The sequence below is a fragment of the Camelus ferus genome, unplaced genomic scaffold (assembly GCF_009834535.1).
Source record: "Camelus ferus isolate YT-003-E unplaced genomic scaffold, BCGSAC_Cfer_1.0 contig1882, whole genome shotgun sequence".
Lineage (NCBI taxonomy): Eukaryota > Metazoa > Chordata > Mammalia > Artiodactyla > Camelidae > Camelus > Camelus ferus.
This window is the reverse complement of record NW_022587877.1, coordinates 16,635-39,363: the sequence shown is the minus strand read 5'-3', so window position 1 is coordinate 39,363 and position 22,729 is coordinate 16,635. Positions and strand designations below refer to the sequence as shown.

Genomic DNA, 22,729 nt, shown 5'->3' with positions numbered 1-22,729 from the left:
TCCTACCAGATTTCTGGCGTCTTTATCTTTTGAAGAGGGCGATGTTCTGTCGGAGTTCCACAGTGCTCTGGTTGGCTGAGTGGGTCTGTAGATGTGGGTCTTGGTGTATATGTGGGAGAGGGTGACCTGCGAGCTTCATTCTACTCCACCATCTTCTCCGTCTCCCCTCAGTATTTTCTTCATCCACAAATACGTGTACCACACAGTAGTAACGATAAATCTCAGTCTTTGTTTTCTTTGGTCTTAGAGAGTCAGATAAATCGATAGCAAAGATAAAAATGTCTTAGTGCGCTATAATATAGTATTTCCTTTATTTTAATGACAGGATTTATTTAAAGAGCTTAGATGTAACATCCTTGAATTTATGGCATCATTAAGCGTCTGAAGCTGTTACATTTTAAAAACTTCATTTCATGCGAGATGTTATCCGTTAGAGAAGTGCTCCTGAATTTGAGGGGTTGCTGTCATCTCAGAGGAGTCCCTAAAAATTGTCAACATTCTGCAGTATTGCCATCATGACAAGAACCCAGACAGATGAAATTTGGAAAGCCCTGTGGCTTCCTAGTGCACAGACAGAAAATGGTATTTCAGAGGGAAAAAGCCTGAATTACAGAAAATGATAAATGAAATGGTCTAACATGCATTTCCCTTACAAAGAACTAATACTTCTTTGGTTGATAATAACATCTGTCAATAATTATGAAAAGAGCTGACAGATGCATAGTACTTACTATTAGCCAGGGCTGTTCTAACATTGACACAGATTCATTAATCCCCATAGCAACTCTACGAGGTGGGTACTATTATTATCCCCATTTTATTGATGAGGAACTTGATAAACACAGTGGCTAAATGACTTTTACAAGGTCGACAGCGAGAAACCAGCACAGGTGTTCCAGCCTGAGTCTTCGCTCTTGGCCACTTCTCTTTTTTTTTTTTTTTTTTGTGGCGGGGAGATAATAAGGTAATTATGGTGGGGGGGTGGGGAGGTAATTAGGGTTATTGGTTTATTTTAGAGGAGGTGTTGGGGGCTGAACCCAGGACCTTATGCGTGCTAAGCATGCACACCATCACTTGAGCTGTACCCTCCCCTCTCGAGTCTATGCTCTTAGCTGCTAATCCGCACTGCCCCACATGGTAACTCTGGGGGAACTACACTTCATCCATTCACTTGTTAAACTCAGCCTTCCCGGTGCCTGGGATTTAGCAGTGAACAAAACAACATGGTTCTTGCCCTAAGTGAGCGTCTCGCCTCCTGACATATTGTCTTCATTTTACCCAGGAAGAAACAAGGTCAAGAACATTAGCCTTTTCCTGTTAACACCGGAGGATACATGACGTGCTTTATTTCATTTCTGCCATTTGACTTACACCATGGGGAGGGAAAGCTGCCTTGCAGATCCCAGAGCTCACAAGCCTGTTAATCCCGAAATTTTTTTTAACACTATCCCTTAGTTGATACTTGATCTGAGAAAGGATGAAGTAAACCTAAAAAGATTCTAAGAGAGTGTGTGGTTTATACAGGGTAACTAACCAGCCACTGTTTATTATCCTAACAGGAATCTCTAGGCATATTTCTTTTCTTTCTCTTTTTTTCTTTTTATGGGCAGCTTTTAAAAACCAAACCAAACCAACCAAACCAAATCACTGATAATTCAACAGCAGGCTCTAAATCACCCCCAAGACAGCTGCTAAACTCGGTTTAGACTTACAATGCAGCTTCTGGTGGCTGGATTGAAGAATGTATCTCTATCCTGAATATAAAAGTCATTCACGCAGCTCTTCTCAAATAGGGAAATGAAAAACTCTTGCTCCAGCTTGATGATACTTTCATCCACTTGGGGGACTTTCAGATAACAGCTGAAATTATCAAAGGCTGAGGACCGGGTTTTCAGATCATTGGGCTTCAGAGGCAATTTTATGTGCAGTATCTCAACGTATGTACAGAGCACCTCCCACAGGGTGTGTACTTTTGCAAATACAAGCTTGTCATCCAAAACCTATATTGGGAGAATGAAAACACAAACCAGGAAACTAACTATTTTCACATTTTTAGTACACAGGTTTTTCTTACGTTGCTGGTAGTTAAAGCACTTGTGCAAACACACACACATATGACACTGGTAAAAGTGAAGATATAATAAAAGTAGATTTGCAAACCATCATACATATTTGCCTTAAAGATAATTTCTTTGTTGAAATTACTGAAAAGTTATTTAAAATCCTTGCAGTTCATTCATAAAATAACCAATGTTTTAGATGAAGAAAAGCAAACTTCTTAATTTTTAGTCCAAATTAGTAACTAAAAATAGAAACACCAAAATATTCTTTGCAGTGGTATTGTAATGACAATTTTTTAAATTTCTGAAACCTAGGACTAATTACATATCTGTTCAATATAGTGTTAAACGGCCATTAAAAGGGATTTAAAAGAATTATATTTATTGATATGGAATATATAATAAAAGGAAAAAGCAAAAAAATATGAAATAATAATTTTCCTTCTTGGAAGGGAAAAATATCTACATTTGAATAAAAAAAGTTTAGAAGGATTTTAAGATTCTTAATGTATAATTAAGGTACAGATGATTTTTAATTCCACTGTTCTTTCATTTTCAATTTCTGGGGGTAAATTTTTATAATAAAAAAATCTTTAAAAAGGTTCTTGCATAATTAATAGATATATTTATGACTACATTCTCTGGCTATTAGAAAAGATCTCCTAGCTTTGGATCTGAAACATACATTCCATAATGCAGATTCTGACTTACTCGCCTCCCAGCCCACAGCAAAGGCACGGCTAGTGTGACATGTTTCAAATACCATTCCAGGTAATATGCATGCTCCCAACCAATGGCTGCAAAGGGACTGACACTGATCTGGTTGCTCCCAGCTGCAGACCATCATAGATGATGTTGGATTCATAGGCTCATGTTTTCTCTGTCAAAAGAAACCAGAAAATGTTAGGCTTTTACTTTCACCAAGGGAACAAGTAGTTGTTTGATTTTTTTATGCAAAAATAACAACAAACCAATTTGAACCTGATGAAAAGACATTTGCTCAAAACAGCACAGTAGCAATGAAGGTGCTCTGGCAGGCAGAGATTTGTTGGATTCCTGTGAGTGCTGGACTCCCACATGGAATTCCCTTGGCACTCCAGAAGGCCTGTGGTTGTCCCCATGTGTTTGTGGCCATATGTGGAGCACAAAACTCTCTGGCTTTGCCACAATTTCAAAGCCTTTTTTGGCTTTTGAAAAGTTTTGGACTCAAATGGAGTTTTCTTGAGTCCACTCACTGATGTCATTCACCAGAGTTATAGTCCAGATCTGACATTCTAGACTCTTAAAATCTTGCAGACATTCAAATGGTTCAGGTTTGGATGTATTTACCTCTGCAGGCCTGGACCAAATTCGATAAAGCCACCCGGACAAGTTCAGCAAAATGTAAAGAAATTTTTCTCTCTGCAAGTCTGAAATGTCTGTGAAGCTATAAAAACTTCTGCATCTACAAAAATAGAGAACCAACTCATCAGTAACATATCTATCCATAATGCATGGCCATTTAAAAAAAATACTGTATTAACTGCTATTAAATTCTATCTGGCTTTTGCCAAATTGTGTCCTAAACTGTAAGGAAAGTATATAAATGTAGAGAATTTTTGACCTTTTAAGAGAAAAAGGAACCCTCCTACTCAGTTGGTGGGAATGTAAATTGGTGCAGCCACTATGGAGGACAGTATAGAGGTTCCTTAAGAAACTAAAAATAGATTTCCATGTCATCCAGCAATCCCATTCATGGGTATATGTCTGGAGAAGAATATAATTCAAAAAGACACATGCACCCCAATGTTCACAGCAGCACTATTTACAATAGCCAAGACACTGAAACAACCCAAATGTTCACTGAGAGATGACTGGATAATGAAGGTGTGGTATATTATATAAATATGTATATATACATATATATAAACACACATATATACCCACGCACACACACACACAATGGAATACTGCTCACCCATAAAAGATAAAATAATGCCATTTGCAATAACATGGATGGACCTACAGGGTATTATGCTAAGTGAAATAAGTCAGAGAAAGAAAAACAATTATTCTATGTATTAACTTATATGTATATCTAAAAAATAAAACAAATTAATGACTATAATAAAACAGAAATATACTCACAGGTACACAGAACAGACTGGTGGTTACCAATGAGGAGAAGGAGGAGAGGGGAGGCAGGAAGGGAGTAGGGGATTGAGAGGTAAAAATTACTACGTATATAATGGATAGGTTACAGGGCTGCATCATACAGCACAGGGAAATATAGCCATTATTTTATGGTGACTTTAAATGGAATATAATCTATAAAAATGTTGAGCCTCTGTGTTGTACACCTGAAAATACTAGGATGTAAATCAACTACTCAATTACAAAATTTTTAATCAAAGTTTTCTTTTCATATTATTTGCAATAATTTACAAGCCAGCACTGTCAATAGAAACATAGTGCAAATCACAATTTCCAATAATCCCATTTGGAAAATAAAAAGGAACAAGTGAAATTAATTCCTGTAATAATTATATTTATCTCAAAATATCCAATATACTATCATTTAAAAAGTGTGATAAACACTTTTAAAACTTATTAAAAAATATTTTACATTATTTTTGTTGTATGAAGTCTTGAAAATCTATTACGTATTTTGCACTTATAAAACATCTCAATTCACAATAGCCACATGTGGTCGGTGGCTACCATACTAGACAGAGCAGATTACACCATTTCCACTTCTGATAAATTACCTGCTCTTACTTATTTAAAAAACTTGCAGAAAAGGCTTTAGATATTCCCTATATCAAACAAAGCAACCTTGACGGGTGTGGAGTATCTTCATTATAAGGTGAAAAATAAAGGTAAGAGAGCCATGGTTACATGTATGTTAATTTAACAATAACTTCTTAATTCATTCAGGACTTTACAATCTTTCTTCATATGCCAAGGATTCACTGTCACTGTGCAATATTTTTCACTATTATCATCTTTGGAATTGAGAGGATTCTGATGACCCTGCTTTGTGCATCTGTACATAAAAGAAAATAACAAAACAGAGAAAAAGACCTTATTAAAGATAATTTAGGGGGGAGGGTATAGCTCAAGTGAAAGATCATATTCTTAGCATGCACAAGGGCCTGGGTTCAATCCCCAGTACTTCTTCTAAAAATAAAATGAATAAATAAAATCTAATTACCACCCCCCTGCAAAAAATTAATTAACTAATTTTAATTAAAAGTTTAAAAATGATAATTTAGTGCAGGCTTATCAGGCTACAAGAGCTACAATGAATGCCCGTCCCCCCATTAATTTTGAAGAAGTCTCACAGTATTTCCCAACATAAAGGCTAAAATATAATTCAGAACACTTTCTGATGGTCAGCATGATTTTAACAGAAAAGTAGATAATTACCTCCCTGCTGTCAAAGCTCTGTCAGAGATGGGCACAGAAAATTTAGTAAAAATGATTTTGCAACTACCTTTGAAAGAAATGCTGAGAAATGATCTTTTCTGTTGGATATTAGCCTGCTTTTACATTCTGCAGTAAGCATACGTGTTTACAAACCAGGCAGGAACTAGATCATATTTTACACATACTTTAGAAACTGATTTGAATTTTGCTGTCTACCTGCAAGGCTATTTTTTAAGTACTAACATAAGCTGGCCACTATACTAAATTTTGTTTCCCTGTTTTCTTAATCCTCACAACTCTGTAAGCTGCTATTATTACCCCCATATAACAGATAAAAAGCTTGGGGCAGAAAATAATTTGGGTAACTTGGTAAATGGTGGAGCTGGGTAAGACTGCAGCCAGTGTGACACTCAAGTCCATTCTTCTCACCAATGTCTGATACTGCTACCTACATTCAGCAATGACTGCTGATTTCATATTTAAGTGTGTCATTTCTAAAAGTGCAAAGCTATATTAGTACTCCTGTGTAAATTATTCTTTTGAGATGTGATTGCCAAAAAAACAAAAAGATATAATATCAGGGTACCACTGAGGGGAGGGCGAACTGCATATGGATGGACACAAGGGGACATTTTGGGGACACAGTTGCACAACTCTAGAAATAGCTAAAATGGCTGACTTGAACAATTATAATGTGTGAATTTTATGGCCTGTAAATTGCACCTTAATACAGCTATTAAATTAAGAAACTGGGATACCAAATTAAGACTAAAACACATATATATCACACAAAGAACAAGAGGCAAATATCATTATTTACTGCGCCATTTTCCTTCATGCAGCTTCCTTTCCTCACCCTTTCCTGAAAGGATGATTCAGTTTTAAAATAGTCTTTTAATTTATTCAGCAAATAATTTTTGACTGCCTACTATGTACCCAGGACTAGTCTAGGCACTTGGAATAGATCAATAAACAAAACAAAAGTCCTGTCCTCACGGAGCTTGGTTGGGGTTTAGCTGGGGTGGGGGTTGGAGATGACAATTCACACAACAGAGCAGCAGAGGAGGTGGCATGTTAGGAAAGAGGAACCATGGAAAAAAGAAAAAAGGGCAAGGTAAATAGGGTTGAGAGTATGGGATAAGGGTGATGCTGTATTAAATACCAGAGCAGGCCACACAGAGGACTGAGGTTAGGACTAGGACTAGGAGGTGAGAAGTCCCAGGTGGACTTAATAACCATCACCAAGGCCAGCACGCACCTCGCATGTTCCAGAATGGGGGCACAGCTGGAGCTGTGGAGAAGGGTCAGTGCAGATCCTGTACGGCCTTGGAGGACGTTGTAAGGACTGTGGCTTTTACCTGGAGTGAAATGGGGAGGCACTGCAGAAGGACGACACAATCTAACTTAGGTATTCAAGGCTCACTTGAGTGCCAGGTGAGAATAGTCAAAATGGTTCAGAGATTAAAAGAGGGAAGCCATTGAGAAGGGCTGTGCAGGAGAAGAGGACAGTGGCTCAGGGCAGGGAAGCAGCAGTGGAGGCAGGAGCCATGGTGAGAAGTGGCTGGGTTCTGGATATGTTTTAAAGGCAGTGTTAAACCAGATCTATAGACAGAATTCTAGTGGTATGTCAGTGAAAGTCAGAATAACTCCAAGATTTTTGACCCAAGCATCTGGAAGGATTAAGTTCCCACTAACTGAATAGGGGAGGCTGCAGAAAGAACCAGTTTGGGGTGGTAGGAGGACCAAGAGCTGTTTTAACACATGTTGGTCTTAAGATATTAGAGTTCCAAGTGAAGATGTCAAATCAGCAGAAGATTGTAAGAGTCCAGAGTTGGAGAGAAAAAGTCTAGCGGGAGACAGAAATGTGGGAATCATGGGTCAACAGGTGGTACAGGAAGACATGAAACCCAGGTACTCAAACATTAAGATAACCTGGCATTAACCATAGAAGTTATCCTTGAGGGCCTGCCTACTAGGTGTGGATATCAGTCCTATTTCCCGACCACTCGAGTTTTAAAATGGAACTTACAAATGAATTCGTGCAAGACACTGCCTCCAGTGGGTGGGATCAGAGCTGGAGTGGGAGAATGGGATGGTGCACGCTACTCCCTACGGCAGAATGTGTGTGTGTGTGTGTGTGTGTGTGTGTGTGTGTGTGTACACGCATGTGTGTGTGTGCAGGGGGATGAGTTACACCTCGCTTAAGAAAAAGAGCTAGTAAGTCTAGAAACCGAAAGATGAAAGAACATCCAGATCTGATAAAGGGAACAGGGGAAACACTGTGTAGTGTAAGACATATCCCCATAATGCCATTTCCCACCATCCTTTCATAAGGAACACAGTTGGAAAGGGGGGAATTATGTAGATACGTGTGATGTACACAAACTTTCTGACTATGTAACACTGAATATCTACATATGTAGCAAGTTAATGATATTTATATCTGCTTCAAGTTTAATAACAAGTTCACAACAGAGGGAAAATAAAATATTGAGGACTGGTAGAAGTATCATAGAAGGCCTTTCAATGTTCAGAATGGAAGCAAAAGCAGCTTCACCGCACAAAGAATGTCATTAAGAGTCAAGAATGTTTATATTTGCTTAAGAAATTCAGAGTTACAACTTCCTGCTTTAAAGAATTAACTTTAAGACAGATGCCATACTATAAGCAACGTCTATACTGGTACATTCTTAAAGCTATTTTTAGTTCCTGCTTGTTCTGATGTACTCCAGAAATTCTGCAAAGAAAACCTTCTATTCAAAGGCTTAAAGGAATAAAAAAAGAAATAACACTGCATTCTTTTAAGTGTTCTCTGTACCGAAAGTCACCTGCAAATGCAGCACCCTGCCACAGCTCCACATTTTTAACAATAAAGCCCTTAGCGCAATTTTTCAGTTGCTATGTGACTTTGTGTCAGTCTCTCACTCAGAAGCAGAATGCAGTACCAGAAAATGTCACGTCATGTCTAAAACTACAGATGTGGAAGATGAACGGACACCAGGACACAGCTAAGTGGGAGGGTGAAGTTTACCTTCTAAGTTACCGTAAGTGCAGTTACACCTGCTCCCTGCTTCCCCTGTGAAGTGAAGAACTAGTCTTTTCCAGAAAAGCTCTCATTCTGAGAACTGTCTTCTTTAAAATATTTGGAGATTCTTTTTTAAGGTTATTTCACTTTTAAGTCTTTCCCCAACTCTACATCCCATAACAAGTGTTAAAATTATCCAATAGCCTTTTGTTACAGAACATACTCTACAAAAGCTGAGGTTTCCCAGGGTTTGGATCCCAGAACTCTGCTACCAGATAATCCTAAAGCCTTCCTTCCATAACTGACTCTTCTGCCAATTCCCAGCTGCGGGCAAATTCGGCTTCTCAGACCAGGTAACTTTCTAACTCTGCCTACGAACACTCTACTGTCAGTAAAGGAAATCTCAGACAGGAAGCAAACAAAGCCCCTAGTGAGGGTTGCACCTTCAAACAATCAAGACGCCATCACCAAGCAAATATTTAAACCTACTGCAAAACTTCTGAAGACATCTTACAAAAAATGTAGTTTCTATAGATGCATACTATTTGCTCTGGAAGAGTGATTTCCAATGGAGGGAACATAGGACCCCATGACCCAAGCAATTTTTTAAAACTGCACATAACCGTCCCTCTTCACGTGAGGATTCAAGCAAGCCCGTCTCACAGGTCTAGGTGTAATAGAATGACAGCAACTCTAGGAGTGGGGTGAAAAACAGTGAGGTAGACTTTTAGTGAAAGGGGGTGATGTAACAGGCCCCACCGCCCACTTACCTCCCACCACAGGACAATCATCTCAGATCGAGGACAAACACTTTGGGAAACAGAGGTTCTTTATGTTTTTATGGTTTTCTGGTGGAAATAATGCCCTGAGTCATGTGAAGTTGTGGCTGCAAAATTGAACAGGGGACCAGATATTTTCACATTCAAGACACAAATAGCCCCAGGGTGGCCACCATATCTTCTCTCCCCTTTGCCTGTTCACCCCAAAAGCTGCAGGACAATCCTGCTTGCAAAGACACTCACCACTTCTCACAAATTCCTGCCAAGTCCACGTCAGCAGCTGGTGGTGTCAAAGTCACCATTTGTACTGCTATGAAGTCCCTCCATTACTTTATATCCCTTCTATTTTCTCTGTTGTCTTCCTAGCTACACTTGCATTCAGGAGCTGGTTACTGCACTAACATTGCCTCTGTAATCAGTCCAGGATATAGGAAGTAGAGGTTCAACTGTAACCAGTCCCAGAATACTTGTCATGCCACTCTAGTTTTCCAACAAAATACTCTGGTATCCCTCAGCTCACCCAAAGAACCACCGCATTACTTACAGATTGTAAAAGTAGAGGGCTTTCTCTACTGGAAAACACTGTGGCCTGTGGTAGAGATGTGATTTCAGTTTTTGCAACTACTTACAGGCAAAAAGACATGTTCCGCAAATTTTCTTCAAGCGTTTGGAATTTAAACTTTTATTAGATACAGAGCCGGCGGACTAACCGTAATCAATGAACATATGGTCATATTACCAAATAATGTTCATGTCTGCCTTACAGACATGTAAGAACTTGAATTACACCTGCAGCCTGTAGGTCTTTAGAATTGGATGTGAAGCATCCTGTGAGATAAAAAACCTCCTATCCAGTCACAGAACACCTTACAGACAACATCACATTAATGCCACTGAATACATTAGTAGAGTCCATGTATGGTTAAGTTACATCTCCAATTTCTCAGAGCTAGATAGGAGATGTCTAGAAAAGCTGGAAAAGCCCAATTACCAAAACAGCTCAAAAGTTAAAGCAGACTCCTTCACCTCCCAAAGCGGAGGGCAGAGAGGGCATTGCCCACCACCCTGTCCTCCCCCAGGATGTGGCATGTGGGGAAGCAGGCAGGAGTGGGTGGCTGGGACTCGGAGGTGGAAAGGTGATGAAAGGAAGAGTGGAACTGCTCTGGTCCTAGAACAACAGAGCTGTAAAAAGCTCGGCTTCAGTTCAACCCACTCCCTCTCCCACTTTCCCTCCCACCTACGTGACAAACAGCACAGTCAGGCACTTTCTACCCATGACAGTGACTACTAGCAGGAAAGGGACCAGGATAAAAGCATGTCCTATAAAAAATCAGTCTGATTTTAAAGACTATGTCATAAACAATGAACAGCACTGTCAGAGTAGGACACTTGTGAGGCGCTCAAATAGGGAGGAGGAGGTTGAGGATCCATTTCCAGCACTTCCATGTCTTTTATCACTCCTATTTCTGACCTTTCCTTTGCCACTTTTTGTAGCACTGCCATCACTGGCAGGTAAAGGGGCAGCAATGTGACTTGGCCGCTTGGCTGATGGGGCTACATTTCCCAGCACTGGAATGAAAAGGCACTGGAAGAGGAGCAGCTGGAAGATGTGAACCGCGGTCCTGGCCTGTGCCAAACACTAACCAGGCGACCCTGGGTTAGGCTCTTAGTCTCTCTGGGCTTCCGGCTGTTTACTTATAAAAGAAGGTTTTGTCATTGCACAAATATATCCAATATGAAATGTAACGTGAAAGTCAAGCATAATGACATCTCACCTGCTTGCCTCAGGGAACTGTACAAGCACTGAACACTATGTGAATGTAAACACAGAGTTAAGGAAACTGTTGAGGTAAAGCGCTAAACTGAACATGGAGATAAAGTTTTATGGATTTTCTTGGCTTTCTTTTTTAATTGCAACACTGAATTAATAGTTATTAGCTATACTCCACACCACCACCCCTGTGAATAAGTGAAGTAGGTAACCACTGCCTGGATGCCTGCTATTGCCCGATGCTAAGCAGGGTGAGGGGTATAAAGGAGGCTGAACAAGGGAGTCTTCTCCAGTTACGAGCTAAGTGAGGAGACACATTGGAAACCACCCGGGAATGGTACCAAGTCAGCACTCAAATCCAAGATTACAGGCTAACGATCATGAACAGTGCAGGAATACAAAGAGGAGCTAGAAGTATTTGGAGTAAATAGGGAAGAGTGTATGAAGGGGATGGGGCTCCAACTAGTTCTCAGGGCAATTCTTAGCTATTTTAACTGAGGACTGGATAGGAAAAGCCTGGTGACTCCTGGTTTTCAATAAGGCACAGGTTACCCTAGGAGGCTAAGTCACATAATGGTTGACTACCTGGCTGAGATCTGGTTGTGGTAAGTCTTTGACTTGACTCTAGATGTTGGAGGGTCAAAACTGTAGGTTGACTGAAAGGGTGGGGAGAGAATATCCAAGAATTCAACAGAAGGAAAAATTCATGTATCAGGGATGAAAGCTCTTCATCAGAGTATCAGCAATCAGAATAGACACTTGAAACCAAAATCATACAGTTCCAGAAGCCGACAAAATGTGGAGGGTGGTGGGAGAAATATAAATCAAAGATCATTCCAAGCCTTTGGGTATTCAAGACCGGAAGAATGATTATCCCACTGAATAAGTGGAGACGCTGCAAGAAAAAAGATTATGAAATCAGCTTTAGACATGTTGAATCTGACATATGAGCTAAGAGTAGGTGTTCTCTAAGAAGCTCAAAATTCAAAACTGAAGCACAGATCTAGAGTACAGGCTTAAGATGCAGATGGACAAGACATGATAAATCTCCTAAAAGAAAACATAGGCAAAACATTATCTGACATAAATCTTAGCAACGTTCTCCTAGGGCAATCTACCCAGGCAATGGAAATAAGAGAAAAAAATAAACAAATGGGACGTAATTAAACTCATAAATTTCTTCACAGCAAAGGCAACCATAAGTAAAACAAACAACACCTACGAATGGGAGAAAATATTTGCAAATGATAAGACTAACAAAGGCTTAATTTTCAGAATATATAAACAGCTCATACAACTTAATAACATAAAAAACCAAACAACTTAATCCAAAAATATGCAGAATACCTAAACAAGCATTTCTCCAATGAAGACACAAGTGATCAATAGACACATGAAAAAATGCTCAATATCACTAATAAACAGAGAAGTGCAAATCAAAACTACAATGTGGTATCAGTTCACACCAGTCAGAATGGCCATCGCTCAGAAGTTTATGAATGATAAATGCTAGAGACGCTGTCGAGGGAAGGGAACCCTCTTATACTGCTGGTGGGAATCCAGTTTGGTGTAGTCATTATAGAAAACATGGAAATCCCTCAAAAAACTAAAAGTAGACTTATCCTATGACCCAGTAATCCCACTTCTGGGTATATAACTGGAAGGAACTCCAATGTGAAAAGATACCTGCACCCCAGTATTCATAGCACCACTGTATACAATAGCCGAGACATGGAGGCAAGCTAAATGTAGCAACAGATGACTGGATAAAGAAGTTGTGGTATATTTATACACTGGAATACTACTCTACCATGAAAAGGACAAAATAAAACCATTTGCAGCAACATGGATGGAGCTAGAGATCGTCATTCTAAGTGAAAGCAGCCAGAAACAGAAAAATACCAAATGATACCACTCATATGTGCAATCTAAAAAAAGAAAGAAAAAGACAGTGAACTCATCTACAAAACAGAAACAGACTTGCAGACTTAGTAAACAATCTTAAGGTTACCAGGGAAAGGCGATGGGAAGGGATAAATTTGGGAGTTTGAGATTTACAAATGTTAGCCACTATATAGAAAAGTATATTTTAAATAAAGTTTCTTCTGTATAGCACAGAAACCTATGTTCATTATCCAGCAATAACCTATAATGGAAAAGCCGATACAGCCACCAACTGAGGAAGCAAGAGAAGAAAGGATTTAGTTATGCTGGGCTAGAGCCCACTTCTAAAATCCTTGTCAGCCACTGAGGCTGCCTCGAGTACACTGAGCCCTCCTCCCAGGGACAGGCTGACATGACATGTGTCCTGCAACCTGAGGCAGCAGAGGCCGTCCCCAGGTCTGGCAGTGGGGGAGATGGGAGAAAGTCCACCTGCTCCCCCTGGGGCAGCACCCCTCCCCAAGGGCCCCGCCTCCTGAGTGCACAGAGCCTGCCTCTCAGGAACCCACTGACTTGAAATCAAGTGATCCACGAACCTGGGGCAGCGGCATGGAGATGGGCAGCGACCTAGCAAGCTCGTCGATTTGCCGCCATCTCCCACACTGCCTGTCCAGGGCTTGGCCTCTGCTGCTTCAGACACGGTCCCCAGGTCAACCTGCTCCCGGGAGGAGGGTGCGGTGTGATCGAAGACGGTGGCGGGTTATGGGGTCTGCCCATGGGAGCCCGTGGATTTGCTTCAAACTCCCCAGTGCATAGCCTGAGCTTGGCCTCTGCTGCCCCAGGTTCGTGGAACTCAGGTTACAGGTCAGCCTGCTCCTGGAAGGCGGGTGCTGTGCTGTCAGGCAATCGTGGCGGCTGCGATGTCGGGATTGGGGCTGCCTTGTGAGAGCGAGGGGTTTGCGACCATTTCCCGCTGCTGCTGCAGCCACCCCAGCACACTGATCGCACCGTGCCCACCTCCCAGGAGCAGCCTGACCTGTAACTTCAGTACCACGAACCTGGGGCTTTAGAGGCCACCCCCAAGTTCAGGCCGCGGGGAAGATGGGAGCAAATCCAGGGGCTCTCATGGGGCAGCCCCTATTCCATCCGAGGCCCCGCGCCCGCACCGCACCCACTTCCCAGTAGCAGGCCATGGTCTGAGGGCCAGTCGGAGATGCTCCGGAGCCTTCCGGGTCCCTCCCACCTCCCGGGGCTGTACCTGCTCTCCTAAACCAGGGTATAAGCGGTGGCAAAAACGCGGGGTTTAGGAACTACTAATAGCGGGGTTACCATGAGCCACAGTGGCAGCTGGGACCCGCCTCAGGGTCCTAACGGGACGCGCGGCCTGGACCTCACCTCCGGACCCCTCCCTGGGCGCCTCCCCAGCCGCACAGCTCAGATGTCACCCGCCAGCTTTAAGCAGCACGCCCCCACCAGCGCCCCCTTAACTGCCCAGCAGCGGCAGCCGAGCCGAGGGCAAGCGGCGGTCCAGACCCCAGGCCTTGTTCCTCTTCCAGGAGCTGGTCCAGGAGCAACCTGCTGCCGCCAGCTTCCACGCGTTCTGGGTGGGATCCTGGGTCCGCGCCTCTGTCCATCTGTGCGTGCGTGACCCTCCTCCTTCAGCCCGCAGCGAAGACTGCCCGGGTGGGTCTTCTGCTCTACCGGACCAGGCCACTGGGGCTGGGAGGAGCCATGTGGGGCCCCTCCTGCTCGTCCCACCGTGTCTCTGTCCCCAGAGCCTTCACCCCGCCACCGACTGGGTCCTGGCAATGAACTAGAACCACGACTGCCCTGGGCCAGGCCACACCCCGCCAGCCCCAATTCCCCTGCTCATCTTCCCCTCCCTGTTACTACCCTCCCACCCCTGGCCAGGCCCAGTCTCCCACCAGACCTTGAAGACAGGGCTCCTTCTCCTCACACCGAGGTCCCAGCCCTGACACTCCATCCTGCTAGGTCCTAACCTATGGCCCCTACACCCACAAGCTTACCCCTCATGCCTCACCACAGGATGCCCAACATCCTGAAATTTTCCCCCTCACCTCTCAGCCAGGTCAGTTCCAGCCTGAGCGGGCCCCACCCCCCTCAACCTGTACCCCCTCACCATGGGATCCCCTTCGCTCTGAGTGCACCCCTACTCTGAGCTGACTACCTCACCCCTCACCCAGTGGTTGGGGTGGGGAAATCCGGGCTCCAGTAATGATGACTACTGCCACCAGTGGGGGATCCAGCCTAGTGTGCACCTTCATAGTTAATGTCTGAAGCTCCAGGGTGAGGCAGGCTGGGCTGAAGGCTGTTCCAATTCCCGCCCTGGCACCCTGATCCCCGCACCCTGTGCCTCAACTGACCTGATGGGTCAGGGTGACCCCAGGCTGCCAGCCACTGGCCTTTGGGCCTTGGGTGGTTGATGGTCCTGATGGTGATCTGGACCCGTAGGGCGGAGGTACTGGGCATGCGGACCTTTGGGTTGGGGGAATTCAAAGGGTGCACTTGAGCCCAGGGGTAGACAGCAGATGGTGGGCTGTGTGCATGGGGCTGTGTTCGTGGCCTGGGCTCAGCCCAGTTGGGTGCAGGGATCTTGTTCATTCACACCAGGCCAGAGGGAAGAGGGACGGGAGCTTTTAAAGAGTCAAAGTTCAGGAAGCCAAGGCTGGAGAGCAAAGTAGGCAGGTGCACTGGCCAGGCCACCATGGAGCCTGCCGCGATGCTTGTTCCTTGCATCAGGGGAGACTGGCAGTTGACTGGCTATTGAGACATCCCCTGCTGTCGTACAGTTTACAGGCAATTGAAGGGATTCTGACAGGTAATTTTAATCCAATAATTGTCACTTTCTCTGTGGGAGATCATGTCCAAAGTCATGGTGAATCTGGCAGGGATCCTGCCTGAACTCCAGCCTGGGACAGTGGAGGACCCACCCAGGAATCATCCTCTTATTTCTCACCAAAAGTCACTGTAATAGAGAAGAACAAATCTGACTCCATATTCGATCTGTGCCTTTTCCTTTAACCCTCTGCCTGTTTTCTAGGCTTAGTCTTGCTAGCTATGCACCTTTTGTAAAACAATGTTGCCTTTAGCCTGAAATAAACAGGAGAGCCTATTCTCAAAACTCTGACCTTTAAGGATATTAACACTTTTGCACTCCTGTAAAGATAACAAGTTGCAGAATAGAAAAAGTTTGTTTTGTTGAAGGTTTTACAGGAACACCATGATCTGATCCACGTGGACAGCTGCAAAGGATTCCAAGAACAACGAAATCCTACACCAAGAAGTTTGCAACAACCAACCACAGCCCCTCCCCTTTTTAGCAGAAAAGGAGCCTGAAGTCTGACTTGGGGAAGATGGTTCTCCAAGATATTAGTCTGCCATTATCTTAGTCTGCAGCTGTCTACGTAGACCAGGTCATGGAGCCTCTGTAAAACCTCTAACAAAACAAAAGTTATTTTCTATTCTGCAACTTGTTGCCTTTATGTAAGTGCAAAAGTGTTAATATCCTTAAATATCAGAGCCTTGAAAATAAGCTGTCCTGTATATTTCAGGGTAAAGGCAACATTGTTTTACAAAAGGTTCCGAGCAATAAGACTAAGCCTAGAAAAGAGGGCACGGGGTTAAAGCCGAAAGAACAGATCTTTTATGGAGTCAGAGTTTTTTTTTTTCTATTATATTATATTATATTCTATTTTTGTTTTAAGTTTATAAGAATAAAGTTTGGCCTTTTCCCATTTTTAATTGTGCAGTTTTAAGGAGCAATAAGTGAATTCACAATGCTGTGAGACCAACACCACTGGTTTTAGACTATTTCCTTCCTCAAAGTAAAAGCTTTTATACAAAGCGCACCCCACATCCTACCTCCCCCAGCCCGTGACAAGCCCTAATCCCCTTCGTCTCTCTCTGTCTTTACCTATCCTGGAGGTTCCCTATCAATGAAATCATATAAAAGGTGGCTTCTTTTTGTTTGTTTGCCCACATATCTTAAGTATGGACGGGTGAATTTTTTGTTTGTTTGTTTTGACTTGAATTAGCATTTTTGTATTTTTAGAGGAAAATCCAGATGGATTAAGGATGAGACATACCAAATAAATCCCTTTTAGTAACTCTGTGCATAATCTCGGGGGATGCACTGCTGTTCTAAATGTGAAACCAGAGCCAGAAGGGAGATGCTTAGCTCTTCTTGTGACAAAATTAAACCAAACAAAAGCAGAAAACAAAGCCAAGTAAGACAACTGGAAATACAAACCACAGCCTGGAAAAAGCTTTCCTCATGACCCAAGTTCGGAGAAAAGCTACACATCCCCATGTTCCAAAAAACTCTTGAAGCCCAGTGTTCTGAAAAGAAACAAAACACACACAGGCAGTTTCAACGAGAGGCAGTGCAGGTGGCCGGTGTGTGCTAGAGATGCTCGACCTCTCAGGTGATGACACGGAGACAGACAGACTGCAGAGACAGCATTGGCCACTATCACACTGGCAGGTCTTTAGCTCGGTGACAGCCAGCCCTGGTGACAACGTGAGCAGACAGAGGACCCAGGAGGTCCCCTGAAGGGAAGAGCAAATGGACGCTTCTCTCTGGCAGAACAAGGTGCAGGATACATCAAAGTGCCACAGGTGCATCCCTTCCCTAGTAGTGCTGATCCTTAGAGAAGATCCCACCAAAGTTCTTGCACAATTTTCAAAGATAATTTTTCTTTAGTAACATGAATTCAAAATAATCAATATGCCATCAAGGGATTTTGAGAAGTGACCTGCCCTGGGCCCGAAAAATACACACACATAAGTACACAAATATGCACATAAATATACATACACATACATATAGGAAAAGAGACAGACAGACTGAAACACAGAGAAGCAGGGGGAGACAGAGAAACAGAGAGAGAGACAAGTCAGAGAGAGAGGCACTGAGAGAAAGAGACAGAGAGAAGGAACTCTGGAGCTGGTAATGAGTGGAACTCATGCACATTTTCACAAGTCAGTCTGCATGTCAGAACCTGGTCCCAAAGTCCATCCACCCTCCAGGGTAGGGGGTTGGGATCACACAATAGCGTGGGAACAGAGGGAAAAAATAGGAAGCACTGTGGGGCAGCCCACCACAGAGGCCGAGATGGGAAACTGGGCCTGTAGGTCAACATGAAAGAATGACCTAGGAGGTTGTATGCCAGAGCGGACAATGTCACAGTTGTATTTAATTTCAGTCGCATGACTGGGAGCTGGGAAGCAAGCAGCAAGGAAAGTGACTTTCTCCAGACCCCAGGGCAGACCCAGGCCTGTTTGGCATGTGCTCTGCACTCTGCCAGCCCTCTGTGGGGTCCTTCCTTTGCTGAGTCTGTGCACGAGCTCCCTGTGATGCCAGCCCATGTGGGTGACAGATGCAGTAGGTGTTTGTAGGTCTAGAGACAGGATGGCTTCTCTATGAAGCAGGGGCCAGAATGATACCCAATGTGCCTATGGGGGACTGGGGAGACCCTGAGAGGCACGTGGCTTGTCCAGGGTTACCGCACTGCTGAGAGGGGGGAGCCAGTTCTGAACCCAACTGTGTCTTCAGAGCTGCGGCGCTGGCTGCATCCAGGCCTCCCCAGGGCTATGGGAGGTGGGCTGAGTTGGTGTCACTGTGTGTGGACATGGCATGGAGTGAGAAATGAGAGATCGGCAGCCCAGAAAGGCCCTTGGGGAGCTTTGTGCCAGGAGGAAGTTTGGATAAGTGGACCCCAGGAAGTGACCTCACTTCCCTGGCAATAGAGCCCAACAGAATTTGGAACCGAAGTCACCAGGCACCCACTCTGTAGAGAAGTCCCTACTCAGCTCACTTGATTGGAGACAGAGGCATGTTCTGCTGCATCCCAAAATCCCGAGGCCGCAGACCTCGGAAAGCCCGCAGATAGGGGCTGTAAAAACGCTGCCGGCGCTGGGTCAGGTCTCACTCAAGGTGCCTCTGGCCTTTTGGCCCGAGAGACCCAAAGGTAACACAGGGAGGCCCAGGGCAGGCCCGCCCAAGCCAGGCCACCACTCGGATCCCACCCAGGTAGACCCACGGCCCCTTCCTGGCTGGTGGAAGTGGAGCAGTCACGTTGGGGATGTGTTTCTGCCTCAAGCAAGAGCAGGTCAGAGGCTTGGGGGGCCGGTCACACCCACAGCCCAGGTCAAAGCTGGCTGGATGGGATGAGGTTAGCCAGGGAACTGTCCTACTGCCCGAGGTGGGGCCCATGCTCCCTGGGTATGTCTTTTCCTCCTGGGAGTCTGAGCTGAACAAGGTCCCCATCTGATCTGACAGCAGAGGGTCGTGTGGACAGAATCAGGAGTGTTCCTGTCCTGGCAGGGCTCTGAGACTTCCAGGCCGGGTCAGCTGCTGGTCACTGTCATTGCAGAGCCACATACCACATTATTGAACAGGAGCTGATGAAAAAGAACACCAACGCCACCTCCCCAAGTGAAGAGCTGCTGTGCCACTCTTCTGAGGGCAAGCCCAGCCCTCAGGTGTGTCTGGATATGGAGGGGTCCCCACCACCATGGCCCACAAATCAGTGGGACACGCCTCAGATCCAGACATCAACCAGGGCTCCCCCCAGGGACCTGCCCAGTGCTGACGGGTTGTTCAGCACAACCGGCTCTGACCTGGAGCACCGTGCCCACCTCGCTGCAAGTCAGGTGGAGGACCAGGGGCCCCAGAAGCAGAGCCCGAATGTCAGAAAGGCAGGGCTAGTATATGTGTGTAGGTGAGGGAGGGGCAAGGGCTGGGCCACACAGGGAGGTGTCCCCAGAGGCTACTGTTGGGAACAGAGCAAAGAATGTCCTCAGACCAGCTGTCTGGAAAAATTCAGTCACAGAACACATCCTGTGGGCACTTTCTGGGTGGGAGCTGTCTGGAAAGCTCTGGGAATGTTTCTGTCCTTGAAGAGGCACATGGAAATGGAGGCAGGTGGGTAAATTTTTCCTCTCCCACAGCATGAGCTCTTCCACAAGACTTAAAACTCTCTCCACATCCAATAGTTACAGAGGAGGCAGGGGCAGGGGAAGATGTCAGAGACGAAAAAAAGGACGATCTGGATCCAGCAGGAGGCCCCAAGCTCCCTCCTGCCGCTCCTGCAGCTCCTCCTGAACCTGCATCTGCACCTGGACTGCTGGGCAACCGAGAACCAGTTCACGCATCGCCACCCCCTGGGGCAGAGCCCCCTCTGCACCCACCCACACCTTCTTCTCCAAAATGTTCTCCAAAATCCCACCATCAGACCCCTCCCCCTCCCCCTCCCAAACTTGACTTCCCTTCCTCTGGAGATGTTTTTGTTTGGTTTTCTTTAATTTCCTTTGTTTGTTTCACGTCATTTATGACATCCTTTATTTTTCTTTTTAGAGTTTCATTAATAAAATATAGACTTTTCCCCTTTTAAATTGTGCAACTCAGGAGCATTAGGGGCATTCACAATGTTGTGCGACAATCACTACCATCTAGTTTCACACTATTTCTTTCCTCAAAGTGAAACCTTGGATCCAGAGCGTGCACTCCCCTCCCTCCTAACCCAGCCCCTGACAACCCCAAGTCCTCTTTCTCTCTGCGTGTCTTTACCTCTCCTTGTTGTTCCCGAAACTTTTAAAAAGTTTTTTTTTTTTGTCCCTGCCAAAAGTTTTAAGCTGGGGCTGGGGATTTTTTTTGTTTTCACTTGAAACAGCATTTTTATCATTTTAAGGGGCTATCCAGGGGGATTAAAGATGTGATGTACAAAATGAAGCCCTTTTAGTAACTCTGTGCATAATCTCAGGGTAGACACTGCTGTTCCCCCTGTGACACCACGGCCAGAAGACAGAAGGGAGACGCTTAGCTCTTCCTGTGGCAAAAACAAAACCAAACAAATCAAAAAAATTAGCAAAAGCCCAGAAAAACTGCTTGAAAGTGAAACCAGAACCTGGAAAATGCATTCCTCATAACCCATGGTTGGAGAAAGGTTTCCCATCCCTGTAGTCCAAAATCCTTTTGAAACGCAGTGTTCTAAACAGAAAATGAACAGGAATGGGCAGTTCCAATGAGAGGCAATGCAGGTGGTCAGTCTGTGTTAGAGATGCTTGACATCTCATGTGAGAACACAGGCAGACGGAAACCCTGCAGAGACAGCACCGGTCACCATCACACTGGCGGGTCTTTAGTCAGGTGACAACCAGCCCTGATGACAATGTAAGCAGGCAGAAGCTCCAGCAGATCCCCTGGAGGGAAGAGTGAAGGGATGCTTCTCTTCAGGACAAGAGGGTGCAGGACGCATCAAAGGGCCACGCATCTCTTCCCCAGAAGTTCTGATCCTTACAGTTCATCCCACTAACATCCTTACACATCAGTTCAAAGATGCCTTTTCAAGGGTGTTCATCACAGCACTGGTTGAAACAGTTGGAATTAAAGCAACACTAATGTTGATGGAGAGGGGATGGGGTCCATTCGTTCTGGTTCATGTGGATGAATGAATGCTGTGCATTTGGAAAAGTGGGTGACTGGTCTCAACCCAATGTCAAGGGAGGCCTCAGGGTGGAAGTATGCAGACCCACTGTCTGCACCACCACATATGTGTGAAATCAATATAGGTGTAAATTGATCTGATTGTGAGTGTGTGAGAGACAGAGATGGAGAGAGACATACTGAGAGACACTGAGACATAAGCACGAAATCATTCATGACAGACAACTCTGTGGGTGGGAATTACAAATCTCTTCTCTTTTAGGCAATATTTCAATTTTTTGTAATGTGTCTGTATTACTCTACTAATTCTAAAAGGATTAAAATCCTATGTTAATGTGACCCATTCATTACTCATCTATGGAGTAATTAAAGTACATTAATCCTATTTTTAAAAGAATTTAAAGCCTTCTCAGGACTCAGATCCATGTCAGCTCCGTGGCAGCAGAGGTTATCCAGGACGTCGTGTCTCTTCTGAATCAGCATCCAAAAGAGGTGAGGAAGAAGTACCAGACTTGGACACTGAAGACTACAATAGATTAGAGATTCTGTTGAGAGAAATTAAGACCTACATTCACAGAGAATAATCCCATATTCATGGAGCAGAAGGCTTCATTCTACTAAGATGACAATAGTCCACGAATAGATCTAAAGATTCAAAAATGCCTACCCAAATCCCAGGTGGTGCTTTGCAGGAATTGACAATCAATCTAAAATTCACGTGGAAAATCCAGGGGCTCAGAATACATGAGTGAATCTTGAAAAAGAAAACAAAGTTCGAGGAATGGAAAGTCAGATAAAACCCATGGTTAATACAAAAGCACTTTAAGCTGAAGACACCTGAGATTCAATAGATGTAGAAGAAAACCTGTCATGGAAGCCAATTCTCTCCTCTCCCTTTGCCCTATTAAGTTAGGTTGATAAAAATGCCTTTAAATTTCACCACTTAACATGGTAGTTACTTTTCTGGTTGGCTCCTGCGTGTGTATAAACAAACAGTTTCTCTCGTTCATCTCCTCTTTACTTCTGTGGGCTCTTTGGGAGGGACTCTGGATGATGGGGACCTGCTGTTTTCTCACCTTCTTTAGTGACATCTTTTGTCCACGGTGAAGTGCTTAAAAAAAAAAAGCCTCATTGGTTTTGGGTCAGATTTGGAACATGTATACATTTGGAGACTTCCTGGAGGAACAAGGGGGTTCAATACTGCTGGGAGAATTTACTTGTCCAAATGCCTAACAAGACGCTATTTGCATAAGTTTTTTTTTTTTAAAGATTCTTACCCTAAAACAAATACCCTATCTAAATCTGTTGGATGATCAAATAGAAAGAAAAAAGGAGAAT

The 22,729-nt window shown here is 44.2% G+C and overlaps 2 long non-coding RNA genes across 2 annotated transcripts; one reads left to right on the top strand and one right to left on the bottom strand.

Annotated features, from left to right (window-relative positions):
- Positions 1 to 857: 857 nt before the first annotated feature.
- Positions 858 to 2,854, bottom strand: LOC116662488. The gene is made up of 2 exons (XR_004318451.1): positions 2,746 to 2,854; positions 858 to 2,000 (listed from the first exon to the last, which is right to left on the bottom strand). It is a non-coding gene; the product is annotated as an uncharacterized LOC116662488 (long non-coding RNA).
- Positions 2,855 to 3,199: 345 nt separating this feature from the next.
- Positions 3,200 to 21,857, top strand: LOC116662489. The gene is made up of 3 exons (XR_004318452.1): positions 3,200 to 3,275; positions 9,697 to 9,706; positions 21,848 to 21,857. It is a non-coding gene; the product is annotated as an uncharacterized LOC116662489 (long non-coding RNA).
- The last annotated feature ends 872 nt before the right edge of the window (positions 21,858 to 22,729 follow it).